The sequence below is a fragment of the Halichoerus grypus genome, chromosome 9 (genome assembly GCF_964656455.1).
Source record: "Halichoerus grypus chromosome 9, mHalGry1.hap1.1, whole genome shotgun sequence".
NCBI classification, from domain to species: domain Eukaryota; kingdom Metazoa; phylum Chordata; class Mammalia; order Carnivora; family Phocidae; genus Halichoerus; species Halichoerus grypus.
Window position 1 is genome coordinate 127,327,076 of NC_135720.1, and position 11,052 is coordinate 127,338,127.

Genomic DNA, 11,052 nt, shown 5'->3' on the forward strand with positions numbered 1-11,052 from the left:
AATGTATACAAATCAAACTCAGTGGAGATCTGAAACATCTCAGTTGCCTTTTATTCAAATCAACGTTGTTATTCAAAAAAATTAGTGAATCACAAATTACTGCATTTGAAAAATTATGCACGTTTTGTTTAATTGTGTATAAATGAACCTAGAGGGTGTGTAATTCCGTAATTTTCAAGTCAGGAATGGAGGTGAGCAGGTTTCTAGGCATTTTACTAATACAGTACTTATGCTAGTGGCACGTATTATCTTCCCACAGTTATGGAGTCTTTTTTTTTTTTTTTTTTTTTTTTTAAGAGATTTTACTTGACACAGAGAGAGACAGAACACAAGCAGCGGGAGCAGGAGAGGGAGAAGCAGGCTTCCGGCAGAGCGGGGAGCCCGATGTGGGGCTCGATCCCAGGACTCTGGGATCATGACCTGAGCCAAAGGCAGATGCTTAACAACTGAGCCACCCAGGCGCCCCCACAGTTATGGAGTCTTAATGTAGCCCTTATCCCATTGAACATTTCATTAGTTGCCATATTTGAAACTTTTCTTGTCTAAGAAAATTGCTAAATGTAGGCTATAGTTAATCTTTTAGTACAAGCCAAATAAGCCATACAAAGAATAAGAAATAAGAAACTACTAAGTTATGCTATGTTGAAAGACCCCTACTGAGAAATTCTATCTGCAGTCCTTGTCAACTATATTCTAAATGAGATAGATAAATGTTCAAGTGAAACTTTTTCCTCAGAAAAAAACTTGGTTGAGCTTCATAAAACTGTGTAGAGCACATAGCAATTCTGTATACATCATAGGAGTTTCATAAATACCTTATTGAAATAGGAAATGATGGCCTTTCGAACTATAGTAGCATTTATTTTTCTAGCCAATTTAATACATTTTCATTCTAAGTGGCTCAAGCCAATCAATAAGACATAATTTACAAAATAGCCTCTTATTTTAAATAAAAAAGGACCCACACTTGAATGTGGATTGGTTGGCTTTCTAATTGGTAGTTGCAATACTGTGATATCATAGGAAATATGGTTTTGATCTTCCTTCATGGCTCCTGGCATAAGAGCGTCTACAGCCCTAGCAATTTCTTGATAGGTGAGAGAACCATCTTTTGTTATTCAAAATAAGTTCCTGTCAACCATACTTGAGTATATGCTAATGAGATGACCTTGGTGGGCTCTAGAGAGCTTCAGGATGGAGGCTGATTGCCAGAGGAACCAACCCTGTGATTAGAGGTTTGGGACTTGTAGCCCCATCTCAAAACTCTAGAGGCTGAGGGGCTAGGGACAGAGTTAACCATCAATGGCCAGTGATGTAATCAATCCTACCAAGTAATAGAACTTTCATTAAAAAGCCTAAAAGATGAGGTTCAGAGGGTTTCCAGATTAGTGAACACATAGAGATGTGAGCAAGGCTGTGTACCCAGATAGGGATGGAAGCTCCATGTGTCTGCCCCCTACCCCCACCAAAATATCCTGCCCCACACATTTCTTCCATTTGGTTCTTTTTGAGCTATATCCTTTATAATAATCCACTGATAGCAAGCAAAGGGCTTTCCTGAGTTCTGTGAACCATTTCAGCAAAATACTGAACCTGAGAAGGGGATCCTGGGAATCCTCCATTTACAGCTGGTTGGTCAGAAGTACAGGAGGCCTGGGGACTTACTAAGGATGTCTGAAGTGGGGGTGGGGGTGGTCTTGTGGGACTGAGCTCTTAACCTGTGGGGTCTGTTCTGACTCTTACACAGTTAGTGTAGGAATTAAATCGAATCACTGGACACCTAACTGATGACCAGAGAGAGAACTGGTTGTTTGTGTGGAAAAATCAACACATTTGGTGTCAGAAGTGTTAGAAGTAATAACAGATCATAGAAACTGCCTCTAAACAGCTTCAAATTACATAGAAATAATATCTTGAACTCCTTACGTGTTCAAGTTGCCAATGATTCTTAGGAGAGAAATAAGAAATTGAAAACAGTATTTTTAGCACTGCATACAATCGCTACTTTTCCCCCAAGACAGGCTAGAATGAGTGTCCTATCCATCAATAACTTGGCAACTGTCAAGCAGCATAACAGAGGGTTGCTAGAGGAGGGTGGGTACACACAAAGCCCTAACATGGCCTGTCCTGAAATAAATCCATTAGTACAGATGGAGAGAATATGGATGATCCTCTACCTTATGTCACACTCTAAATGGGAGAAAAAGTAAGCAATTGTACTCTGGAATGTGAAGTTTCCACAAAAGCAAATATGGATTTACAAAACTATTAAATTGATTAATTTTCTTTTTTTTAAGATTTTACTTATTTATCAGAGAGAGAACGTGCACAAGCAGGGGGAATGGCAGGCAGAGGGAGAAGCAGGCTCCCTGCTGAGCAAGGAGCCCGATGCAGAGCTCAATCCCAGGACCCTGAGATCATGACCTGAGCCGAAGGCAGATGCTTAACTGACTGAGCCACCCAGGCGTCCCTGATTAATTTTCTTATTGTGGTTTATTCTACCACACATGCTTAAATAGCTCCACATATACAATGGATGGATAGTAGATACTGTTTTGTTCTTCCTTATTATTTCTATTCCTTTTATTTCAACAAGTATTGCAAGTCTGCTACACGCTGACCACCTCTTTTAACATATTGGTTGTATTATATTATTCAGGTATGAGGCCAACAGATCAGGAGAGAGTTGTCATTAAAAAAAAAAAAAAAGTTTATTATTCCCAGATCCCAAGAGAAAGAGGGACACGCCTGGTCGGGGGAAGCACCAGAGCCAGTCAGGAGGCAGAGGGTACAGGATACCTTGGCAAGAACATTCGTTGTGATTTCTGTGAGAAAGGACAGGTGACAGAAGAAGCAGATTGAGGATTGGCTAGTTTGAATAATTTCAGTTGGCTCTGGGACATAGAGGTTGTCCCTACTTGTCTATGACCTGGCCGCGGCACGATTAGAGCAGAGGGATAGTGTCTAGGAGTGTAAGAGCTCAAGAACAGAAGTAGTTGGGGTACGGGTTCTGGGTTGGTGATTTGCATATGAAGGGAATGCTCTCAAACAAGAATTTTGCTATCCCTAAATGCAGGTTTTGTTTCTTCCTTGAAGCCCTAGGAATCCAGAGAGAGTCAACATAATGGAGAGCTAAATACAGGGACGTGTGACTGCTAGTGACCACAAACAAGGAAGAGGTTAACTCTACAGGCATGAACATTTCATCATGGGTGGGAGTGGGGTGGAGAATGAGAACAATATTTTACCCCTTGGAAGTATTATGGAGTCTTCAAATGTTTGCATAATCAGCTACCTTCATTTGAAAAGATAAGTTGCAACTCCATTTGTTCCATGAGAATTTGAAGATCATAGAATTTCCATCAGGGTAGGAAATTTTAAAAAGGAAAAGTATATGAACTCTCGCTACCACAAATAAAACTGACTGGAAACCTTCTCATCTATCTTCAACAATCTATACCCAAGAATATGTATGTACAGGCCACACTTTAACAGCCTTGCCTAAATTTCGATGCAAATTCCTAATAAATATTAATAGTCCTAGGCAGAGTGATAACTGTGTGTTTAGGACACGTGATGCATTCCTTCAAATCCCCTCAGCCATCTCTTACTACAACCACCGGTGCAGTGATAAGACTGAAATGAGTTTTGTCCAGGTTCTCCCAGGTGGCACCAGAGAGTACCTCACGTCAGACAGGTGGCCAAGTACCTCTTGTTTCCTGCTCAGGGACTTCTCTAATCTGGCATCCTGAAACAGCACTGTGAACTCATTCTGCATTCAAAAGTGCACAACATCAACAAGTAGGGGAGTCAATGCCTGTACCACCAAATTGACCAAGAGAGCTTGGGAGCTGATGCGTAGATACTTCTCCATTTTGTCCTCAGGGTGAACTGTTTTTTTTTTTTATTTTTTTTGTTTTTTTTTTTTTTAAAGATTTTATTTATTTATTTGACAGAGAGAGACACAGCGAAAGAGGGAACACAGGCAGGGGGAGTGGGAGAGGGAGAAGCAGGCTTCCCGCTGAGTGGGGAGCCCGATGCGGGGCTCGATCCCAGGACCCTGGGATCATGACCTGAGCTGAAGGCAGACGCTCAACGACTGAGCCACCCAGGCGCCCCTCAGGGTGAACAGTTTTGAGACATATTTCACAAAGTTCCTTAGAGGAGCCCACAGGAAGGAGAGCTCATCTTCCTAAATGGTGGTAAAATCAGGGACACATCCTTTTATCATCTGCCCTTCTTCCCTGTTTTGCAACCCTGGTTTGCATTCCTAATTCCTAACATTTCTTTACCCATGAAGTATCTACACCCAAACCTTTGTCTTCAGCTCTGCATTCAGGAGAAACAACTCTGAGACAATTGGTCCTGGACGTGTCCTCAGAAAACAGACCCCCTTAATGAAATGTTGGTGCTGGATTTCTGTGCCAGTCAGACAATAGGAATCCGATTGCAATTGGATAGTGGGTGGTGATCACCTCTGGCAGGCACTAACAGCAAAATTACTAAGAGTCATACCTGAGGTAGATTGGGGTGAGGTGCAAGGACAAGGTGACATGCTAGGTTGTGTAATTGCTGTGACATCCTAACAGGAACATTTGCCTTTGTTATTTTCTTCTATGATTCACTTGCTTTCTGTTTTATTGATTTTTGTTCTTTATTGTGTTTATACTTCTATTTGATTTGGGTTCTTTACTTTTCAAAGGGATCTGAGATTTTTCTTCCTTCCTGGTAAATTTTTAAAGCTAGAAATTTTCTTCGAGGCACTATTTTAGCTACATTCCCAATTTCATCATGCTGCATGTACATTTTTATTCAGGTTGAGGTATTTTCTCATTTTCCTTTATGAGTTCTTCTTTGTCTCATGGATTATGCAGATACATATTATTTATTTAATGTCCAAAGAGTAGAGGTCTTTCTAAATATCTTACTGTTATACATTTTTAATTCAGTTCTATTGGGGTCAGAGGACACTCGCTGTAAGAGCCCAGTCATGTTAAGTGTATTGAGACTTTTTTTATGGCCCAGCATAAACCTTGGTGAATACACTGAGTACATCTGAAAATAATGTGTGTTCTAAAGTTATAGTCTGTGATGTTCTGTGAACATCTTGAATAAAGGTGATTAATAGTGCTCATATCTTCTATGTCTTCTCTGATATTTAATATTTTGTCTCTTTGTCCTACCAATTAAGAGAATATTAAAATTTGTAGCTCTAATTGTAGAATTATATATTTATTCCTTTGATTCTCTCAAGTTTTGCCCATGCTTATTTATGATTATTATATTTTCTTTTCTTTCTTTCTTTCTTTCTTTCTTTCTTTCTTTCTTTCTTTCTTTCTTTCGAGAGAGGGGTTCAGGGGGAGGGGCAGGGGGAGAGTCTTAAACAGCCTCCACGTGGGGAGCCTGACGCAGGTGTCCATCTTACAACCCTGAGATCATGATCTGAACCAAAATCAACAGTTGGATGCTTAACTTACTGAGCCACCCCTCTGCCCCCAATTGTTATTTTTCTTGATGAATAGACACTTTAACCATTTTGAAATGATTCTCCTTTTCTCTTGTAGTACACTTTACCTTGAAGTCTATTTTATCTTGTAGTAATATAGTCATTCCAACCTTATTATGCTTAGTATTTACCTACTACATATTTTTCCACCCATTGCCTTTCAATCTCCCAGTACTATTTCCAGTGAAGTATTTATGGAATATGTGCATCCTGTCTTCACATTCTTGACCTCCACAAGAATAGAAAACCTGGTTCCAAAAGGAGAGATGCTTCCACAAGGTGACACATTAGTTTTCCACTGAACTAGTAAATATGATTACCACCTGGTCACTTTAGTCAAGGAAAATAATTGCTCTGGTGCTGGGATAATTCATTCTAATAACCATAACAAGCTTATATTGCTACTACACCCTGAGGACAGGGAGGGATATAATTGTAACCTGCAGAATTTACCAGAGTGTCTCAGTGTTTCTGTTCTTGGTGTTAATAGTAAATGACATTTGCAGCAACTACAGTCCAAAAAGAGCAAGGTGCAATGATCTTAAACTATTCAGGAATGAAGGTTTGGCTTTCCATATTTATCAAGCTACCCAATGAAGTCTAAACACTGGTGAAAAGTGTAGAAATTCTAGAATAGGTGCTAGGAGAAGGAGATGATAAACATCATTTATGGCTTCAAGACAAGGTGAAACAATAAGGACTGCAATCTTTTCCATTAAGCCTCTTAAAATACCCTTGCATTTATTGAACAGACTATACTTTTCCCAATGTATATTCTTGGCTCCTTTGTTGTAAATTAATTGAACATATATGCATGCATTTATTTCTGAGGTTTCTATTCTGTTTCATTGATCTGTATGTCTGTTTTTATGCTAAATATCAATGATACTGTTTATGATACTTTTATGATACTGTTTTAATTACTATATCTTTGTAATATAGTTTGAAATCAGGGAGTGTGATACTTTTAGTTTTGTTCTTTCTCAAACTAGGGATCTTTTGTGGTTCCATACAAATTTTAGATTTTTTTTTCTATTTCTGTGAAAAGTGCCATTGGAATTTTGACATGGATTGCAATAAATCTGTAGATTGTTTTTAATAATATAAATTCTTCTAATCCATGAACATGGGATACCTTTCCATTTATTGGTGTCTTCCTTAATTTCTTTCATTAATGTCTTATAGTTTTCAGTATTAAGGTCTTTCCCCTCCTTGGTTAAATTTATTTGTAGCTGTTTTACTCTTTTTGATGCTATTGTAAAGAGTATATTTTTTCCCTTAGTTTCGCTGATAGTTATTTGTTATTGTATGGAAAGGCAACAGATTTTTAAAATTAGTATGATGTATAGCTAACATGCAATTTTATCTTACTTTCAGGTGTACAATATAGTGATTTGACAATTCTATACTCGATGCTTGATGCTCACCATGATAAATATAGTCACCATCTGTCATCATACAATATTATTACAATATTATTTACTATATTCCCTGTGCTATATATTATATCGCTATGACTTATTTATTTTATAACCAGAAGTTTGTACCTCTTAATTCCCTTCATCTATTTGCCCATCCACTCACTCACCTCCCCTCTTTCAACCACCCATTTGTTGTCTGTATTTATGAATCTGTTTTTTGGCTTGTTTATGTGTTTGTTCATTTGTTTAATTTTTTTAGATTCCACATATATGTGAAATCACATGGTATTTGTCTTTGTCTCACTTATTTCACATAGCATATACCTTCTAGGTTCATCCATGTTATCACAAATGGTAAGATTTCATTATTTTTTGTGGTTGTGTAATATTCCATTATATATATATATATATATATATATATATATATATTCCACATCTTCTTCTTTATCCATTCATCTGTGGATGGACACTTGGATTGCTTCCACATCTTAGTTATTATAAATAATGTTGCAGTAACCATACGGATGCATATATCTTTTTTAATTAGTATTTTCATTTTCTTTGAGTAAATACCCAGTAGTGGAATTACTGGATCATATGATATTTATATTTTTAATTTTTTGAGGAAACGCCATACTATTTTCCACAGTGGTTGTAAAAATTGACGTTCCCACTAACAGATTTTTGCAAATTGATTTTATATCCTGAAAGTTTACTAAATTTGTTTATTAGTTCTGGCAGTTTTTTGCAGAGTATTTAGGGTTTTCAATATATAATATCATATCTTGTACAAATAGACAATTTTACTTCTTCCTTTCTGATTTTGATGTCTTTTATTTCTTTTTCTTGCCTAATTGCCTTGGCTAGAACATCCAGTACTGTGTGGAATAAAAGTGGTGAGAGTTGACATCCTTGTGTTGTTTCTGATCTTAGAAAGAAAGCTTTAATATTTTCACTATTGAGTATGATGTTAGCTGTGTGATCATATATGACCTTCATTACATTGATGTATGTTCTCTCTATACTCAGCTTATAGAGTTTTTATCAAAAAAGAATGTAGACTTCTGTCAAATGCTTTCTACACATGGGCAGACATGCTTGTATTATTTTTATCCTTTATTTTTTAATGGAGTATATCACATTGATTTATTTGAGGATGTTGTACCATTGTTGCATCGTCAGGATAAATCCCACTTGATTGTTGTGTATGATCTTTTTCATATATTTTTGAATTTGGTCCTCTAATATTTTGTTGAGATTTTTGCATCTATATTCATCTGGGATGTTAGATTATAAGTTTCTTTTCATGTAATGTCTGTCTGGTTTTTGTATCAGGGTAATGCTGACTTTATAAAATGAGTTTAGAAATATTCCCTTTTATATTTTGGAAAGAGTTTGGGAAGGATTGGTATTAATTTTTCTTTACATGCTTAGTAGTATTTACCAGTGAAGCCATCTGGTTCTGGACATTGGTTTATAGGGGGCTTTTGATTACTGATTCAGCTTCCTTATTCATTATTGGTCTGTTCAGATTTTCTATTGCTTCATGATTCAATCTCGGTAGGTTGTATATTGCTAGGAATTTATCCATTTCTCCTAGGTTGTACAATTTATTCGTGTATAGTTGTTCATTATGGTCTATAATCCTCTGTATGTGTATGGTATCAGTTGCAATGTCTCCTTTTTTATTTATAATTTTGTTTATTTGAGCCCTTTCTCCTTTTTTCTTGGTAAGTCTAGCTAAACATTTGTCTATTTCATTCATCTTTTCAAAAATATTATCTTAGTTTCATTCATCTTTTCTATTGTCTTTTAGTTTTCCTTTCATTTACTTCCATTCTGATTTTTATTTGTTTGTTCTTGTTCTTGTTTGTTCTTCTTTTTCTTGTTTGTTCTTGTTTGTTCTTCTTTTTTTAGAAGTAACTAAAAACAGAAACAGAAAGAGATATCTGTACTACCATGTTAATTGCAGCATCATTCCTAATAGCCAAGATATTGAAACAAGGTAAGTGTCCATAGACAGATGAATGAATAAAGAAGATGTGAGATTATATATAATATATTATATAATATCTATATATTATATATCTTTACCTCTATCTATCTATCTATCTATCTATCTATCTATCTATCTATCTAGAGATTATTCACCCATGAGAAAAAGGATAACTGCCATTTGACACAACATGTGTGGACCTTGAGAACATTATGCTAAGTGAAATAAATCAGACAAAGAAGAACAAATACTGTATGATATAATTTATATATGGAATTAAAAATGATGAACTCACAGAAATACAGACTAGAATGGGAGTTACTAAGGGATGAAGGGTGCAGGGAAATGGGGAGATATTGGTCAAAGAGTACAAATTTCCAGTTATAGAATAAATAAGTTCTGAGGCTCTGATGACAGCATTACAATTATAATTAATAATATTGTATTATATACATGAAAGTTGCTAAAAGAGTAGTCTTAAATGTTCTCACCACACACACACACACACACACACACACACACACACACACAATGATAATTGTAGGACAAGATTTAGGTGTTAGCTAACTGCTGTGGTGGTAATCATTTTGCAATATATAAGTGTAGTAAATGAGCATGTCATATACCTTAAACTTACACAATATTATATGTCAATTATATCACAATAAAACTGGAGGAAAAAACAAAAATAAAAATACCCTTGTAGGAATTATGGCTATCCACCCCTTTGAATGTGATTTCATTTTGCAATGGATTAGACTTAATGGAAGCCCAGACATACCTGAATGGCCTGCTCTTAGGAGCACTTCTCAGTAAAGATCCTGCACACAAGTCTTGATCTCAGGCTCTCTTTGTGTGTGCATGCGTGTGTGTGTGCGGGGGGGGTGGGTAGCTGAGGATGAATATAGGTTTTATCAGTGCTTCATATACATTGTTGTTGGGTTTTTTTTCACAATGGTAAGTGTAGGAGTTAGATAATAGTATGATTTTTATAAAAGAGGAGCTGAAGTTTACAATGTTCCCCAACTTTCTTGCCTCAACCAAAGCAGAACTAAGTTCTAAAAATACAACTTATACTTCATCCTTCTTGGGTATGGTTGCATATTCATTAATTCAATGATCCATTCATTATATATCCAGAGATATTTAATAAGTGGCCAATAAGTGCCAGACGGTATTCTGGAATTAGAGATAGAAAAGTGAAAAAAAAAAAAGCTAAAGCAATCTCTTCTTCTTTGAAGCTTATATTCTATCAATGAGAGACAAACAATTAAAAAAAAAAAACTAAAATAATGCCAGATAATGATAAGGGCAGTGTCAGACACTGTGGGCTGGTTTGCTCAACATCTATGCCAATCATTTCTAGTGCATTTTCCTAGTGGAAAAGCCAAAAGTTATATTGCAGATTCACTTGAAATAATGCTGCTAATGTGACCTTAGATTTTAAGTAAGAAGTGAGATCAGAAGACAGCAAGTGAGACAAAGAGTATGGGACATCCATTTCACTGTTGCAAATCACAGCACAACTGCACGGTCCTTGAGCTGGAAGCTTTAATACATATTCTATATTTATCAGGTAGCTGGCAGCTTCCTGGTTCTGACAAGAGCAACAGATCATTTGGTGGCCTAGTAGCAGTAGTTGTGGTATGCCCTCATATAACCCTTCAAAACAAGAACTATTGTGGCTTAATTTGAAATCGATTTAAATCACTACATATTTTGAGCTCCCACTTAATGTGATAGATCCTGGGTGAAGAACTGAATGTCAGGAAGGTAGGCTGAAGTTCAAGATGAATGCACAAAATCCCTGCCTTCGCAAGAGTTTACAGCTAATTGTAATAATTCAAGATCATTTATGTGACAAATAGAAGCTCAAGAGCTCTGCCCTGGAGCAGCACCCAGGGAGGAATGATGGCTCGCTTCTCTATACTCCTGAACGTCTCCATCAGCCCTCTTGACTGACCCCTTCACAATGGTCTTTCTATTAAAAACAACAAAATAGCAAATTCTGGCACATGATTGGTGCATTAGACCATCATCATTTCTCTTGCATATGTCACGCCTAATCATGTATGCCAATCATTAAAATACATTCTCTAGTAAACCCTGGAGAGGAGCAGACCATTACT